At 35.7% G+C, this 18,761-nt stretch overlaps 1 non-coding gene across 1 annotated transcript; it reads left to right on the forward strand.

The window, feature by feature from the left end:
- Positions 1 to 1,503: 1,503 nt before the first annotated feature.
- Positions 1,504 to 1,609, forward strand: LOC140858887 (small nucleolar RNA R71). The gene has a single exon (XR_012142291.1). It is a non-coding gene; the product is annotated as a small nucleolar RNA R71 (small nucleolar RNA).
- Positions 1,610 to 18,761: the final 17,152 nt, after the last annotated feature.

Below are 18,761 nucleotides of genomic sequence, written 5' to 3' on the forward strand. Positions count from 1 at the left end.
TAAAACTCATCTACCTTGACCAAGACATCCTCAAGCATTCCACGTGGTTCCTTAATGGATCTGTCAGCTAATTGCAGTGTGACTGATGTGGGTTTCAGTTCTCCAAATCCAAAAAGTTCATACACCAAATTAGGTAAAAGATTCACACTTGCCCCTAAGTCCAGAAGAGCTTTTTCAATGTGATAATCTCCTATAACATAGGAAATGATGGGGGCTCCTGGGTCCTTAAGCTTTGGAGGAGTGGCATGCTAGAAGACAGAACTAGCTTGTTCAGTGAGGCATACTTTCTTTGGGATTTGTGATCTAGATTTACATTTTTGGGTACACAAATCCTTCAAAAATTTGGCATAAGCAGGGACCTATTTGATTGCGTCTAGAAGGGAAAGATTAATTTGAACTTGCTTAAATAATTCCAACATCTCATCGAGTTTTCCTCCCTTCTTTTCTGCAGGAATAGGGCTTTTCAGGGCATCCAAAAATGGGGCTTTAGGCAAGTAAGATGATTCCGATGCAGTTGGTTCATTCTCTATTTTAAGGTCCTCCTTGTTCTTAGGTGATTTGGCTTCGGTTAGAGATTTAGGGTCGGTCTCATTGGTTTTACTAGTGTGTTTAATGACCTTCCCATTTCTCAGAGTCATGATTGATTTGGCATGTTCAGAAAAAGCTTCTGGGGTATTAGAGCTCTCAATCACAAATTGCCCTCTTGGGTTGCTCTCGGGTTGGTTAGATAATTTTTCTCCTTCCCTCCTACTGAATGCAGTCGCTAGTTGACCTATTTGGGTCTCTAGCTTAGCAATGGATTGTGTGTGGGAGTTAAGGGTCTGAGTGTTGACTTCTAATCATTCTAGTACTTTCAAAACTTTTTCCTCAAAAGCTGAGCTATGACCAGTAGTAGACGGTTGAGGAGCATTTTGAAATTGATGGTATGGTCCATGCCTATATGTTGGGTCCTGATATTGAGGTCGAGGTGCAGCAGGGCCAACCATTGGTTGTGGTCTCCAAAAAAAATTTGGATGGTTTTTCCAGTCGGGGTTATAAGTGTTCAAATATGGATCGTTTCCTGGTCTGTGAGCTTGTTGGACTTAAGCTTGCTGAACCTGCTCGTGCACAAACTCAAGAAATTGAGGTGTGGCTGGATATTCACTAACAAAATGGTTCGGACTTGCACATAATGCACAAACTTCTTGAATTGGGTTAGGTGGAATCGGAGATTGTCCAGTATTTAGAAGACGATCTAATTTTTGGGATAGTTCATCTACCTTACTGTGGATATCCATGACGTTTCCAATCTGATAAATTCTACCTTTTTTTTGTTGAAGCATGGATTGTTCTCTAAAGGTGGCAGACATATGATGTAGAGAATTCTCACTAAGTATTTCAAAGAGTTGCCAGGCTTCATCTTCACTCTTTAGCATGAATGTCCCACCACATGATGCATCAACCATTTGTCGGTATTTCTCTGATAGACCATCATAAAAATACTGATAAAGTTGCCATTTAGGGATAGCATGGTGTGGGCATTTACAAATGAGGTCCCTTAACCTTTCCCATATCTCATGAAAAAGTTCACCCTCCAATTGGAAAAAATTAGTGATAGCTTTTCTAATTTGATTTGTTTTTCCAATTGGAAAGTATTTCTGAAAAAATTCTCTCTGAAGATGTTTCTAAGATGAAATGGTTATAGAGTCTAAGGAGTTTAATCAATGCTTGGCTTTGTCCTTAAGTGAGAAAGGGAATAGTTTCAACCTAAGGGCATCATCGGAGAAGTTTTGAATTTTTACTGTGGAACAAATTTCAAAAAATTCATCCAAGTGTTTGTATGGGTCCTCGTTACTAAGTCCATAGAATGATGGTAACATTTGAATAATGCTAGACTTAATCTCATATTGGGTAGCTTCTACTGGAGGTGCTTGAATGCATGGAGAGTAGGTATACGAGGATGGAGTAAAATATTCTCTCAATGAGCATGGAGGATTAGCCTCACCAGGTGCAGCCATGTTTCTAACTCGGATAGTCCTAAGAGTCTTTTCTAATTCTTCGTCTAATGGTTGCAAGTCGGGTTTTAGTGATCGTCGACCTAACATGCAACTAAAAGGTCTATGTAGGACTATCCTAGTCTGTTATGGATTTTATATATATATATATATATATATATATATATATATATATATATATATATATATATATTATTAAGAGGAGAAGAGAAGAGAGAAAAGATTTCTAAAGAAGAGATCCTAAGAAGTCCTAAAACTAATAGAAGAATTAGTTATGGTTAGATTTTAATTACAATCAAGTTAGCACGCAGTGGACTCTCTATCCTAAAGTTACCCTAGTTCTAGACAGCTCCTAACTGTAGTTAGCCTTCAAGCCCTCCAAGTCGGAACTTGACCAACCAACTAGCCAGATAAGTGTAAGGTTGGTGGGAGTCCCCCCGTTGCTTTCCTTAGACACTAATTAAATTGGTCAGATCAGCGAACGGAACCAATTAAAAACCACCTTCCTTCGGGCCCAATCGTCCCGCAAACCACTTGCCTAGACACCAGCTAGCTGACCAAGTCTAACCTGGTTCAACTCTCAGGGTCTCTTGTCCTAATGAGCTCGAAATTTTTAGAGGTCAACATCTAATTAATTTTAGATTAAGGTCTAGGTTATACAAATGCAAGGGAATGATTTATGGACCAAGGAAGGGTGATCAAATCTCCACCTTATTTTAGTTAATGGGTTGCGCCCTTAAAGTTCATTATGGAGATACAATGCAAAGAAACAAGGTGTCCAATCAAGTTAGAAATTTTTAGATTTAAGGTTACGCTATTTTAGTTAAGTGTTATGAAATGTCAGTGATTTTTTTTTTTTTAATTCAACCGTGCCAAGGTCCCCGACAATGGTGCAAAAATTTGATGCGTAGTCGTTGATAGCACCAAAAATAACTCTACTTACTACGTAGGTAGGATGAGTTGAGATCGTATCCTCAAGATCTTGGGCTAAGTTGAGATTGCAAAATAAAAGAAAGAAGCGTTGCTTTGATTTAAAAAATAAATTATCTTAAAATTGATGTAATTAGAAAATAAAGAGCTCGAGAGTTTTGAATTAATTTTGCACTAGTAGAGTTGTATCTCTTTTTTTTAATTAAATAGATGCAATTAATCTTAGAAAAAATACTTATCTTTCCTCAGCACACTCCGTACCCATAGATCACGATGCATCTCCAAAAAGTACTAGGTAAACAACTCTTCTTTCTTCGATAATGGTGCCAAAATTTGATGCGTAGTCGTTGATAGCACCAAAAATAACTCTACTCACTACGTAGGTAGAATGAGTCGAGATCGTATCCTCAGGGACCTTGGGCTAAGTTGAGATTGCAAAATAAAAGAAAGAAACGTTGTTTTGCTTTAGAAAATAAATTATCTTAAAATTGATGTAATTAGAAAATAAAGAGCTCGGGAGTTTTGAATTAATTTTGTACTAGTAGAGTTGTATCTCTTTTTTTTAATTAAATAGATGTGATTAATCTTAGAAAAAATACCTATCTTTTCTTGATACATCCTGTACCTGTAGATCACGGTGCGTCTCCAAAAAGTACTAGATAAATAACTCTTCTTTCCTCGGCACGCTCCGTACCCATAGATCACGGTGCATCTCCAGAAAGTAAAAGTTGTTCCTAATATTAATCTAACAGGAAAGCATAAATAAAAGCATATGAAAGAGAGCAAATAAAGAACTCATGATGATTTAAATAAAAAGCATAATCTTTATTGCATATAAAGAAATACAAGAAGGTTTAAAACAATAAACCCACTCTATATCGTTTCTAAAATTTCTTCTCCACTCCCGAGACTGCTAGCCTAGCTGCTCATGGAGTAGTGCCTTTCTCTTCTTCTATGCAAGGCTCTAGAAGGATATTTGGGATGATCCTCAAATGGGAGTACAAGAGCCTTTTTATAGGTGTTAGGAGGGAGGAGTTTTACATGGTTTTCAGATGTGAGACTAAAGAAAATACTAAGGACTAAAAGATGGATGGATGAGATGGAAAGATCACAAGTAGATAAAGAAAATACAAATTCTTCCTCTTGAAGTATTTTCAAATATTATATTTTTTTCTTTTAATTTTCAGATCCATCTACCGTCCGTCTGTTCGCCATTGTGTCTGCCAGCACAACTCTCCGTGAACCCGCCATGCCGCGCACCCGCGCCCCCACTGCCGTGCGCTCGCACCCCCTGTTAGGCTTTTTGATTACAAAAAGAAACTTTTGTTTCTTTAAAATGATGCCTATATCCTTTTTGGGTTCTTTGCATAGTATCTTCATTTTCTATAATACCGTATGCATCCTTCTTTTATTTTAATTTTATTTTAAATCTAATTTTTTTCAAACTTGAGTCTTTTTGATTTGTGAATCGGACTCTTTGTATCGGCGATCCCTTTCCTGTAAAACATAAAAAGAAGCATCAAATTTTTAATAAATAAAATAAATTAAATATAATTTTTTACTTTAAATGACTTAAATTAAGTGTTTATCAATGCACTGATGGGATCTCACCTTCTTGGCTTGAGCAATGGCTCCAGTATTGTCGCAGTATAATAAGACAGGGCCATCAATGGAGGGTGCCATTCCGAGCTCATTGATGAACTTTTGCAATCATATAGCTTCCTTCGCAGCATCGGATGCTGCGATATACTCTGCTTCGCAAATAGAGTCTGCCACAGTATTCTACTTGAAATTTTTCAAGCAGATTGCTCCATCATTTAGGAAAAAAATATAATCTGACACATTCTTACTATCGTCATGGTCTGACTAAAAGTTGGAGTTAATGAACCCCACGAGTTTCAAGTCAGTTTCACCATACATAAACTACTGGTCCTTAGTATTTTTTAAATACTTAAGAATGGTCTTTACGACCTTCCAGTGATTTTTTCTTAGACAGACTAGTATCTACTCACTACCCCTAATAAGTATGCCACATCTGATCTCGTACATATCATGGCGTATATAATAGAACCCACTGTCGAAGCATATGAAACTTTACTCATACGCTCTCTCTCTTGAGGAGTTGTCGGACAATCTCCTTTCGAAAAAAAAATTTCTTGACCTATCAAAAGATAGTCTTTCTTGAAATTCTCCATACTAAACTATTTCAGTATAATATCTAGATACGTGGATTGAAAAAATTTGAGCAGTCTCTTAGATTTATTCCTATAGATCTTTATCCCGAAGATGTAGGCTATTTCATCCAGATCCTTCATTGAGAATTGTGACGACAGCCACACTTTTATTTCCTATAATGTAGGGACATCATTCTTGATTAAGATAATGTCATCCACATAAAATATAAGAAATATAATTATTAAACTATTTTTTCACTTATATATGCAGGATTTCTCTCTATTTCTAACAAAGCCATACGTTCTGATCACCTTATCAAAACGTATGTTCCAACTTCGAGATACTTACTTCAATCCATAAATAGATCTCTGAAGCTTGCACATTTTGGACTCATCTATGGTATGAACCCTTCAAGTTGAATCATATACACCTCTTCATTTAGCTCTCCATTTAGAAATACTATCTTCACATCCATTTACCAGACTTCATAGTCCAGATATGCTGCTATCGCAAGCATGATCCAAATGGATTTGAGTATTGCCATAGAAAAAAATATCTCATCATAGTCAATACCATAACACTGATGATAACCCTTGGCAACCAAATGAACTTTGTAGGTCTCCACCTTTCCGTCTGCGTCTCTCTTCCTTTTGAAGACCCACTTACACCCTATGGGCCTTACCTCTTCAGGTGGATCAACTAATGTCCATACATCATTGATCTTCAAGGACTCCATTTCAGATCTCATAGCTCCAAGCCATTTATCAGAGTCAGATCTCTACATTGTATCCATGTAGGTGATCGGATCCTCATTATTCTCATCGAGTTTGATAGGATCCCCATCTCAAACCAAGAAACGTAAGTATTTGTCTGACTGACATGGTACTCTACCGAATCATCTTAAGGATATTTGTTCATTAGGCTCCAGGTTTGATCTCATCAAATTCAATTCAGATTCAATCATTGTTGTCGGTTCTTCTACCTATCGAACTTCGTCAAGCTCGATTTTAGAGGCACTTATTCCTTCATTAAGGATTTTTTTTCAAAAAATGTGCCTTACTGCTGACAAACACCTTTTGTTTAGCAGGCATGTAAAAGTAATATCCTGTCATTTTCTTGAGGTATCGTATGAAATTACACTTATCGAATTTAAGATTGAGCTTGTCAGTTTGTAATCATTTAACATAAGTTGGACACCCCCAGACCCTAAAGTAAAAGAGGTTCGGCCTACGTCCTGACCATATCTCATATGGTGTCTTACTAACTGACTTACTCGAAATATTATTGAGCATAAGACAGGCTGTTTCAAGTGCATATCTCCAAAAAAAGATCGATAGAGTTGCAAATCCTATCATGGATCGAACCATATCTTACAAGGTTTGATTTCTCCTTTCTGAGACGTCATTATGCTGTGGTGTCCCTTGAGGGATCCATTGGGAGAGAATTCCATTCTCTTCTAGATATGTCAGAATTCACTGAAAAGATAGAAGTCATTTTTCCATGACAGTATAGCATGATTGTGACGATGCTAGGTCGCTCATCATTTATTCACCTCCTCGATCAGATCAAAGAATTTTTATATTTTTTTCAGTTTGTTTCTCTACTTCATTACAGAACCGTTTGAATATTTCAAACGATTCAGACTTGTATTTCATCAAGTAGACATACTCATACCTAGATAGGTCATCTGTGAACGTGATGAAGTAGCTATATCCTCCTCTAGCATATGTGCTCATGGGTCCACATATATCGGTATGTATCAGATCTAGCACATCACTGGCTCGTTCACCTTTTTCAGTAAAAGGTGACTTGGTCATCTTTTCAAGCAAACAAGACTCACAGGTAGGTAATGATTCATAATCATGTTTATCAAGAATTTCTTCTTGAGCCAACCTATTCATCCTGTTCTTGTTGATTTGATCTAGCCTATAATGCCAAAGGTAGGCATCTATGACATCATCTATTCTAGGATGTTTATTTGAAATATACATTACATTAGGCCTAAATACAATATAGATACCATTGTTCAACTGTCTACATAAAATTATAATACCAGTCAAAATAATATCATAATTTTTTTTTATTGATATTTCATAATTTGAATTGGTCAAAAAACCTACAAAAATAATATTTAAAAAAAAACTAGGATAGTAATGACACTCATTAAGAATAATATAATGAGATTCGAATACAAACTTGATGATTCTTAAAGATAGAACTAGAATTGATCTTCCATCTTCAACATTCAGAAATCTCTCACCTTCTCCAAATCTCCTAGTGACTTGAAGACCCTGCATCGAATTGTAAATATAAATAGAACTTTCAGTATCCAATATCCAAGTCATTGTATCTACAAGAGAGAAGTTACAAGGTATTATCACATAAGTACCTTATCCAGCAACTGATTGCTTCTTCTTCTTTGACCTGTTTGGGTCAAGAAAAGTGATATACTGAGGATAATTTCTCTTCTAGTGACCCTGCTTCTTGCAAAAGAAGTACTCTACCTGACTTTGATTAGTCTTGAACTTGAATTTCTAGGACTGACTTCCAGCACTAGGCACCTTCTTATTATTGTTCTTTTTTTCTTTCTTAAAGGGATGACGACTACCCAAAGAAGATCCTCACACTAGATTCACTGTCTCCTTGTAGAGCTGGTAATCTTTTTCAAAAGTCTGTAGCAACCCCAACAGACCATGGTAGTTGACTATAGGTTTCGTCATTTTGAAATGACTGAGGAATGACAGGTAGGACTTGGGAAGAGAGTTCAAGATCGCATCTTTCTCCAACTGTTCATGCAATGAGAAGTCAAGTTTGCTAAATTTTTTAATCTGTTCGATCATGTACAATACATGATCGATAACAAATGCACCCTCCCTCATTCGGACATTGAAAATGGTGCAACTAGTCTTGCATCGCTCAACATCATCAGGAGTACCAAAAGAATCCCTCAATACTTGAAGCATTTCCTCTGGCTGAGCTTCTTCAAACTTCTAGCTGAACTTGTTGTTTATGAAGGCCCACATGATGTAACAAATCATGGTGTGGTCATTGAGCCACTTCAAATAAGTATCTCAGACCTCTTCTTAGGTGTTAGGAGCAAGCTTCTCGAATATCGGATCCGTTATCACATAAAGGATCCACTCGTGCTCCAAGATAATCTTTAATTTTTGATATCAATTATCAAAATTTAGTTCGATAAGCTTCTCACTGTCCAACAGTGATCGAAGTGACAAGTTTGAGGTCATATCTGCACACTCAAAGAAAGAACAAATTCTAATTAGTATATGAATTTATTAATCCTAAAGGCTTGGACTTTAGTCTAAAGGTCCTTCCACTATTTTATACGAATTGGTAGCCTCTACCTCCAATTCAAAAAATTATCTTAATTTTTTAGTAGGTACTAGAATCCACACAGATTACATATAGGCCCGAAAATGGCTCGATCAACCCATATGCACCTATGGGTAGGTTCTCAACTAATTATTTCTTCAAATAATTTTTAGTATTTAATTTAGCCCCAAATTTTATTTCAGTAGAAAATAAGCCTCCACTGAAAGTTTTAGTTAGGTCAAACCATTAATATGAAGCTACTCAATGATTCTACCTAATAAGTGATCAAGCTCGAAGATGGTTCGATCAATCCAACCATCATCAGATAGTTTATCAGACTCATATATGATAACTGATAATTTTATCATTCAGAGAGAACATCAGACGAATGGTGCCTGCAATGTCAATCAAAAATAATGAACTCATTATCACTCACCTTAATAGAAGGCTATGATCTAGTTATCATCATAACTAGTTTATTTTAAAGACCTAATAATTTAGAAGATTTAGTCGATTTAGAAAAGAGAAAAGAGAAGAAAAGATCAATCAGTAGACCATAATCCTCCCACTGACTTCACCAAGTCACTGAATCAGGTTAGGTCATGCTGATTAAACTGGCACCTAGATCAGTCACACTGATCGAACTTAATGGCATGGGCTAACTCAAATCACTTAATGATCTAATCAAAATCTAGTTCATCAAATTGACTACGTAAGTGAGATCGATGGGAGGGTCTGCTAAGCTTGCCTTAAATACCATCAAAATAGCTAGGTAAGCCGCTCTCAATTAAAAACCACCGATCGAAATGCCAAACTTACCTTAAACATCAATTGGCTAACTAGTTTCAATTTGACCAACCTAATGGTTCGGATTCAACCACTAAGCCACAATCAAGATCTATTTAGTCTAATCAAAGACATGGATTTGACCATCTATAACTATTGTACTAGAGAAACTCTGATTAATCTAATTCAATATTGGTTAAATTTAATCAATTTTTCTATATGGCCAATCAATTCTTCGATTCTAACCTTAAGTCTAACCCAATTAAAGAGAAGGACTTGATTCGAGCTAACCCATGTCCTATGTTTTATGCAATATCATTAGATCTAAATCAGAATTCTAGATCCAATCAACTTGATACTTAATTCTCAATTAAGTTTTGCATCAACATGGTTAAGATTTCGAAAATAATTTTTTATGTAAACTTTTTACATCAAGTCATAAAATCTTTTAGGTCAAATCTAATTTTTTTATAATTTTAGATCAAAATAATTTTGACTAAATAAGATTAGATGTAACTAACTATTTTCGCAACTTACATCACATACAACAACACCTAAGATTTCAAGATCTAGAATTTTGCAAAAAAATAAGTTTTCTCTTTTTACTTTCTTCTTCATGGGACCTCACAGTGGCACCCCTACATGCCATGAAGAGCACCCCATTGAATGGGAGGAGAGGGTCATGAAACTCTACTTGCTCTTATGATCGGACGGCCTGGTGATTATCCAATCTGAGTACTTTACTACTCAGAATATCTAATCTAAATAAATAATAATCAAATCTAAAAATAAACTAATTTAAATCTAATCTAAATTATAAATAATCAGATTTAATAATAAAAAATTAGATCTAAAGTCATATTAATTCATATCAAAATAATCTGGCTCTAATACCAGTTGAAGAAAATTTTTGGTAATGCAGTGCATGCAATTAAAAAATTTTATGCAGTAAAAATAATAGATTAAATAATTTAATCCTAATCATATGTATAAAATCTAATCTTAGACTACTATATCAAGATCTTTGATATATAAAATATGTACTTTAAATTTAAAAATAAAAATCACATCGATCTCATCGATGTTGAAATTCTAGATCTAACTATTAGAACTACTATAGAAATCAAAATAAGTTAGAGATCATTACCAAACAAATTTTGATCTTGATCTCATCTGATCCAATGATTGGAGAGAATATTCCTCAAGTCACTTGTAGCCACACGAAGTCATTTGGCCTCTATTGAAAAATCACATGAAGACTGGCGCAGATCAGGGGCTCAGAGATGCTAGTCTGTGAATAACTTCGACAGCTGACCTCTTTCTTCTTCTACAAGCACCTCTGAACACTCTAAAGTGATAGGAGATCTAGAGAAGAAAGAGAGGAGGAGGAGAAGAGGCTCTAAAAATAAAAAATCTATAATAAAATTGATCATCGGACATCCAAGAGAGGGGTCCCCTTTTTATAGACTAGGAATTAAGACTTTCCAAGAAAAGATACCATGAATCAACAACAAAACCCCTTTTTGACATCCCCAAAAATTCCAAAAAAATTATTAAGACATGGAGAAGAAATTTGAGTCTCATGAGCTAAAGAATTTCTTAAGAAAAATAAGAAAAAAAAATATATCTCCAATAATATACCATATATGAAAAATTCCTTTCCTAATCTGCATCTTATATCTAGTTTGGATAGCATTCGAATTAGGTAAGAGATAATATTATGACTCATCAGCTATAGCTGACCATTCTTATTGAATTCTCTCTCATAACACTAAAAATCATAACCCAAATCGAATTAGGTATGAAGAAATTGGTATGGATCCAGATGTGGCGTAAAAGATAAGGATAGAGTTCTAGTCTAACTTGGACTCTTCATTTCTAATTCAATTCTAATCTAAATCAAATTTGGATTAAAACCACTGATAGAAATAAACCTAATCTAATTAGAAATCTAAATATCTCATCAAATTTCTAACACAATTAGGAATTAGCTGAGTCCAAACCCTGATCGAATCAGGATCAAATTTCTTTGTAATCGAGTTTGATCATATCAATCCCATTTGAGTCGAACTGAATCTAATTCAATTAGACTTATTCCAAAACTCTTTACTTAATCAAATTGATTCAATTAGTAATCTAATTACTAATTAATTCTCCATAAATGGTAGAGTCCCAGACCCAGTGGGACTCTCCCACAGAGTTCAAGTCCAAGTAGGACCCTTCACCAGAGTCACAATCTAATTGGACTCTTCAGCCATCAGATCTGATCAAATCTTCTAATGCATGTGATCCCACAAGTTCGAACCTAAGTTGGTAGTATAGAAATAACTTTCTATACCAATCGATATAACCATCTAACAATGATGACTCGATGATCGGAAGGGTCGAAGTATTGCAAAGCAACCTTCTAGAACCTACTGGCATATGGTTATCGTATAATTCATTCTTTTGATCTAAATGCTTAAGGTAACTTAGGGTTTAACTGTCAACTCTAATTAAGTTGACTACATTATATTTCAATCTTTCAAATCCATCTCATGGATTATCCTAGCTAAAGTTTTGCTAAATTGAAATACACTGATGCAATCTCCTACCAATTCAGAGGGGTCAATTCCATCTTGACTCACACACCGACTTGATAAATACTTGACTGTACCTAATATCCTTCCATCACTAAGTTAGAAACTTAGATAGTCCAATACTAAAATATAGTGAGTGGCTTACAAGTCACTATGATGGTCTTAGATCAAAGGGACACTTATACCCATACCCTTTACAAGCTACTCTTGATAGTAGAGTGCTTGGCACATGATCACGTTCGATGTGAATATACTCTTACATTTCATCTGTATATCATAACAGTATCTCCACACTCCTTGATTAAAAGGATAACTAATTTATATGGCACACAATGACCTACACTTGATATCGCTATCATCCTAGTAATAGCGTATCATTTGGTCGCGAATAATTTTAAGAACTTAACGACAAATTCTCTTTTGTCGATTAATTTATATAGTCCTAAGGACTTTATTACAACACAGGAGTTCAAAGATGGTCAATTTGTAATTAAAAAATCAAATAACTTTTATTAATAAAAATTTATATACAGTTTACAAGATGAGCATAATCCTCTAACGATTGGCTTTGAGACACATTTCTCAATACATAGGTGGCGGCCCAGCAGCCAATGTAGCCCAGCAGGTGTATGCTCATCCTAGAAATGCACGGGCATGTAGGCCAGCCACGCCTAGGCATATAGCCCAGCAGGAGTGCAGCCAAGCATGCGGGGTGCACGAGCCTGCTGTGAGCATGCAGCCCAGCACGCGGGCCTGCTGTGAGCATGCGGCCCAGCATGGGTGCACGTGGTGAGTGGCCCAGGCCCATGTGCACTCGACTGGTGTGGTCCATCGCAGTGCAAAATCACGATCCATGCAATTTTGTATCACAGTCTATGATAGTAAAGGAATTTCTCATGGTCCATGATGGGTTCTCATAGTTCGATCCATGATCGAATGGCTTCGGATGATCGTAGTTGTGATCGGACAGCTGTGAGCCATCCCAAAGAGATCAGAGGCATGATCTAGTGTGATGGGATGAGATCCAATGGCCAGTTTCTGATCTGAGATATGATTGGATGGTTGAGAAGCTACAAGAGTTCGATCCAAAGTCTGATTCCGATCTGAGATAGATTTTAGGGCCTTTAAGAGGCTCTGTGGGTGAACAGAATCAAAGATACATATAGAGACACAGCAGAGAGCCATGAGTAAAGGAATCAGTATGAGGGAGGCTCGTGCAGCCATCGAGAGGAGTCCGACAGAGCTCTGAGTATGCGCAGTGGGCAGAGCAGACCCTATAGAACACTAATAGGGGAACGAGGGTAGAGCAGCTGTGGAGAGATACGATGTAGCACTTCGCTCCACAAAAAGTATCCAGGGACATCTTGGACCCTGGTACTGGCAGACCTATGAGAGGATCTCTTGGGGTAATTTTTGAGAGGACTTTTATGAGGGTAGCATCTAGTTGAGAGAGCTATGTATGGAGAGTTGAGAGTGGATGTTCTCCTCTTATACTTATGTTCTCTTTCTTAGTGAAGCTTGCATGCCCTGTAGAGTCAGTGCTTGGGCTGTTCCACATATCTGATTGTGTCTGTATTATTTTCTTCTTTCTTCCTGCTGTGACTGAGTGGTATCAAAAAGGTCCTATGGTCATGGTGTCATGGCCAGACATCCCTAAAATCGATAAGAATTGCTGGCCATGCAACAGATATATTGGCTCAGATGCGTATCTTCAAGTGCTTCATACTTCTTGGACCTGACCTTAGCTCAGGCCAGGAGAGCATACTACAAAGCAGTAGAAGTTGATGTCTTTGGCTTTGTCTAATGTAATGTACCCTGAGTACTATTTGAATTTTTTTGATGGCTGACTCGGAAGCTTGCCGACTAGATGCTCTAAAAGTGTACTTAAGAGAAAAAGAGATTGAGATAATACTAAGATGAAGCCAAAGACAGACCAAAAGGGGGGTCCTGACAGATGATATGCAGAAATATTATTAGATGTATGTTCTAGAAGCCAATATGACTGACACATTGTAATAAATCTAGGATATAATTTTATACTTAATACATTCATTTGATCAATAAAAAGATTTATTTATTTTTTATTCAAGTGTGATGTATCCTTGAATCATCCATAGAATTAGTTTTCGATACATATTCTCAAGGTGTTGAGAATTAGAGACAAGTATTTGATTTCTAAATACTCTCAGTCATAGAATTATTATGAGGATGGTGATTGATCTGGATAGACTGGCACACAGATCGTTTCCTTCAGGATAAATAGATCTCTAGTCTATAGTATAGAGATATTGAGCTAGGAGTGTGGGTAGTTGTTAGAGAACAACTAATACTGAGCATGACTATATGAGAGATCACTTGGATTTCTACTCGATCATTAGTGATCATCTCGATGCTGTAGTTGTGTGACTAATCATTTGATCTGAGATGGCACTACTGCTCACAGTGAGGCAGCTAAAATTTGATTAACACATAAACATGGGTCTTAATGAGCCCTTATAGTAGATATGGACGACAATTGATCCATTATAGGAGTAGGATGTGCATCCAGATAGGATTTATTAATCTTGGTAGAAAAGAGTAGTTCTATAGAATTTGAGAAGCTAAGTCTGAGAATCTGTAGCCACAGTAGAATGATTGATGAAAAAGAGTTTTCATAGAAGTCACAACTAGACTTGAGTCAATCGAATCTATCATATGACTGATGTTGAGGTTTGATGATTTATCCATAATCTATCATCTAGTCGAAACTCATGATAGAGAGACTGAATCACACATTAACTACATCAAGAGGTTCATTTCAGTTTTACTGAGTTGCTACTACATACTGCTAGATGTCACTAATGGATAGTGAGAGCTCACTCAGGTTGTTCTGGATCGATAATCTTTAATGAGTTAGAGTGAAATTATTCCGATATATTAAAAAGAGTTTCAATGATATTTTGATAGAGATCATTGTATATCTCACTATCAGATAGAATTGAACCTATAGGGTCACACAACAAAAGAATTAGGCCTAGAATTAGTAATTGAGCTTATGAAGTGTCAATTGGGTTTAGAGAAATCTGATTGGGTTCAAGGTAATCTTGCTAGCATATGGTTGGACCTAATTTTTCTTTATATTTGAATTTTTTATTTGATAAAATAATTCAAACTTAATTACCTACTAATAATCTACATGAATTAGATTCATGAGACTCCAATTATTCAGTGTCTAAGATTTTGGATCAATAGAATTTTGGGTGCAAATTTCTAATTAATTTTGTTGATAGTTTATCTTGGGTGCCACCTTGATTTGATCAAGTTGGGTGTGTCCTATGATTAAAAAGCCTCTTGATCTTATATGGGGCATCCCTTGGGTGTGTGTGAAATAATGGGTGCAAGGGCTCCAATTGTTGGCACCTAAAGGGTCTCCTAAAGTAAGTTGGATAACTTAAGTTATTAGGAAATCCAATGCAAGTAGAATTTATATTATAAGATTGAATAGGATTTAATCCTCATGCCTATTTAAGGTGACCTCTCTTAAGGTCTCTAGAGCATCCAACCAGCAGCCCATGCCCACCTTTGAAGACTCCCACGCCCTCTCTTCCTCTCCCTTTCTCTTCTCTCTTTGGGACGTCCCACGTCTTCCCTTTGTTGGGCGTTCCACCTCTCTTCCATGCCAAGGCTTTGGGCATCTTCTCCTTTGCTGGTTTCTAGTATCTAGCAATAGCACAAAGCAAAGAGAAAGGTTAGAGAAGAGGAGAAGAATAAGATCAAAGAAAGAGATCAAGTATTGATCGTGATCCAGGCTTTATTCAGATTCAGCAGGCTGAATTTTTTTAGAGAAAAAAATTTAATTTGAAGAGGACTATTCCAGACTGATTTTGAGTGGATATCCATAGAGACTGGATATTTGTGTGGCTAGAAAAAATATCTTCTCTTTCAGATCGAGGTTTAAAGAAAAGGATTGTGAAACAGGTATGTGAATTGATCACAATCTGAATTTCAACATATGTCAATTTCAACACATAAACTAGATCCTTGTGATTTTATATTTTTATGCATGCATGATTTAGATTAAAAGTATTTTAATCATATATTCTACTATGGTGTTTAGAAAATAAAGTTTTGAAATACACATGCATGCCCCAAATCTTGAATTACGATAGTCGTATCAGAGCCACCAGTTTCATATTGCTAAAATTATCATACATATTTTGAAAAAGATTTCAAAATCTGATTTTTTTTCTTGATACATGAGATATATTGATAAATTTTAAAATCTAAAATTAAATTTTAAATTTGATTTAAAATATATATTTGATATATGAATGCATGCATAGATCTGAATTTTGATCTAGAAAGAGTTCTAGTTCAATTTTATATGATACATAGATGCATGCATGAAATCTAAAATTTTGTATGATCTAAATTTTGATTCATATATATGTTATATGATTACATATTTAGATCACAAATTTATTTTTGATATGATCCATGATTAGTATATAAGATATATGATATCATGTAGTAGATTTGAATTTTATTTAGATCTGAATTTTACATGCATATCTGTGATATTTATTTGTATGTTAAATTTGAAAGTTATTTTTATAATTTAAAATATATTTTTATACAAATAATTTAGATCTAAAATTTAATTTTAGAATCTAAAATTTGTGTTTGTGCATGAGGGTTTTGATTATGAAGAAATCATAAATTAGGTCATGTAATAGGATTACATTTAAAGTTTTTGATTTGAGTCATATGAGTCTAATTCGATTAAGTAATTGATTGAATTGAGTCAAGTGTTAATTAAGATCAGATCAATTAAATTATATGATCATACAATTATTGTTGATTAAATTGATTCAGTCCCATATGTAGAATCGATTAACCTAAAAACCTAATTTGGCTCGATGATTTGAGCCTGATTCACTTGAGTTAACCTGTTTAGACTAATTGACCTATTGGTGTTTAAGGTAAGTAATTAAGATATAGTTATTTAATTAGTTTCGTTTGCTTACCTGATCAATTTATTGGTATCTAAGAAAAACAACGGGGGACCCCCATCGATTTCAACTTACCTATCCATTTTGAAAGATTGGGTCTTAAATTGGATTGCTTAGTGGTTTGATTTAGCCCATACCAATTAGATCGATCATATGATGACTGATTAGATGAGATCTAAACCTAAATCTCTCCATAAATATTAAGTCCATATATCTTCGATCATTATAGATGTGCGGGCGTGCTACCGATGTTGATTGTTCTCAACTGGTCACAGCGGTTTAGTTGCATCGGGAACATGCAACCACTCTATTAGCAAAGAGTTACTCCAAGGTAAGAATGAGGTTGGGCCTAATAACTGTTAGATGAGAGACCCAATGACAACCTTGCACCTGCTTGTGAATGGTGGGTCGGGCTTAATTAAGGAGTATGAGCAATAACTGTTAGGTGAGCCTATATGACTTAGAGACCAAATCACTACAACATACTTAGCGAAGCATCTGGGCAAAGAGTTGCCTACGCATCGATGTGTATGTTACCAATAACTGTTAGGTGAGGTTTATGTCATCGATGGGACCGCAGCATCTACTAGGAATCTTTTGTCACGTTAAGGTTTTCATTTTCTTTTTCAGGAGTGGAGGGATCCAAAAAATTAGTAGGAATCATTGTTTGCATCTTAAACTCCCTAGAAGTAAATATAACCATTAAGTACAAAAGTCTAATTTGAATCTCTACTCTCACAGCTAAACAATGTCAGCCTCAAACTCTCTAACTCACATCCCTGAAACCAATCGTTTGATCGGTACCAATTATAAAGACTGGCTCAGAACCTCAAGATTGTTCAGAGCTTCAAAAAACTAAGTCATGTACTCGACCAAGAACCCATAGTATTACCAGACCATCCTACTACTGAGCAACGGGTTGCTTTTAAGAAGTAGATGGATGAAGACAGTCGGGTTAAATGCTATATACTGGCTTCTATGTCAAATGAGTTGCAAAATCAGTATGAGCATATACCTACTGCCAGAGCTATGATCACTCACCTGTAAGAGTTATATGATGAGCAAAGCCACACAGTGCATTTCAAGGTATCCAAAAGACTCTTCAATCTAAAAATGCATGAAGGGCAGTCGTCCATGAGTACTATGTGATAGTGATCAAAGACATTAAGGAGCTTGAGAAGTTCGATTAGAAATAACAAAAAAATTATAGATGGATCTGATCCTTCAATCTCTTACAAGTTTATATAGTCAATTTATTATAAATTTTTATATGAACAAGCTCGATTGCACTATACCCGAACTAGTCAACATGTTGGTCACTATAGAGAGAACCTTGAAGAGTTCAAGAAGCACTGTTCTTGCTATGGAGCAGACTTCTTCTAAGAGAAAGTTTACTAGGAAGAAGAAGGTTAAATCCGCTAAGAAGCAGAAAAATGAGAGCAAGCCAAAGAAAGAAGTTTCTAATAAGGCCGAAGCAAAGAGAAAATGTTTCCACTATCATGCCGAAGGCCACTGGAGGAGGAACTGTCCAAAATACTTGGAGAGTCTAAAAACTAAAAAGGGTGATAAACTTTTTGAAGGTATGCTCGTAATTGAATCTAACCTTACGATTTCTTCTACTTCTAGTTGGATATTAGACTTTGGTTTGAGTGCTCATATATGTACCTCAATGTAGGATCTGATAGAAAGTAGGAGGTTGAGGAAAGGTGACATGATATTTCGGATCGGTAATGGAGTAAAGGTTGCTGGAGAGACCGTTGGCACTTATCTTCTTCAATTATCGTCTGGTGTTAGATTAGATTTAAAGGACTGTTATTATATTCCTGTAGCTAGTCAGAATTTTATTTTCATATCTGTGCTAGCACAAGAAGGTTTGAAATTAGTTTCAATAAAGATTTTTATTATATTTATCTACGAAATAAATTGATTGCACGAGATCTTTTAATTGACAGTCTTTATCACTTACATGTTGATGC

Source organism: Elaeis guineensis, chromosome 6, assembly GCF_000442705.2.
Source record: "Elaeis guineensis isolate ETL-2024a chromosome 6, EG11, whole genome shotgun sequence".
Classification (NCBI taxonomy): Eukaryota; Viridiplantae; Streptophyta; class Magnoliopsida; order Arecales; family Arecaceae; genus Elaeis; species Elaeis guineensis.